Source organism: Colobus angolensis, unplaced genomic scaffold (assembly GCF_000951035.1).
Source record: "Colobus angolensis palliatus isolate OR3802 unplaced genomic scaffold, Cang.pa_1.0 Scaffold87, whole genome shotgun sequence".
Classification (NCBI taxonomy): Eukaryota; Metazoa; Chordata; class Mammalia; order Primates; family Cercopithecidae; genus Colobus; species Colobus angolensis.
The window spans coordinates 1921225-1921856 of NW_012122598.1; positions in this window are offsets into that span (position 1 = coordinate 1921225).

The following is a 632-nucleotide window of genomic DNA, read 5'->3' on the forward strand; positions in this document are numbered from 1 at the left end:
GCTTGCAGTGAGCTGAGATCTGGCCACTGCACTCTAGCCTGGGCGACAGAGCGAGACTCCGTCTCAAAAAAAAAAAAAAGAAAAAAAGTTCCATCAATTTTATTCCACGAGTATCTTTCAGACCTATCTCTTCTGCTCTCTCCATACCCCTAGTCACTGCTTTAGTTATCCACAAGCCCTAACTCCCTCATTGCTTATTTGCATTGCTCCTGTGTATGCATTTAACAGATTCATTGTCTCCCGGTTGATCTTCAAAATAGGCACCACATTGTGGCCTCAGGGACTCTTACTGAACACCTGAACACAGACCTCATCAGGGGTAAAATGAAATCAAGGCTGGGCGCGGTGGCTGACGCCTGTAATCCCAGCACTTTGGGAGACCAGGGTGGGCAGATCACTTAAGGTCAGGAGTTTGAGACCAGCCTGGCCAACATGGTGAAACCCTGTCTCTGCTAAAAATACAAAAATGAGCCGAGATAGTACCACTGCACTCAAGCCTGGCAACAGAGACTCCGTCTATTAAAAAAAAAAAAAAAAAATAGACCAAGTGCCTTCCTCTGTGACGTTGCCCTGATACACACATAGGTGCCCTTCTCCCATAGGTCAAGAACTCACCTTTCTTTTTTTTCTTT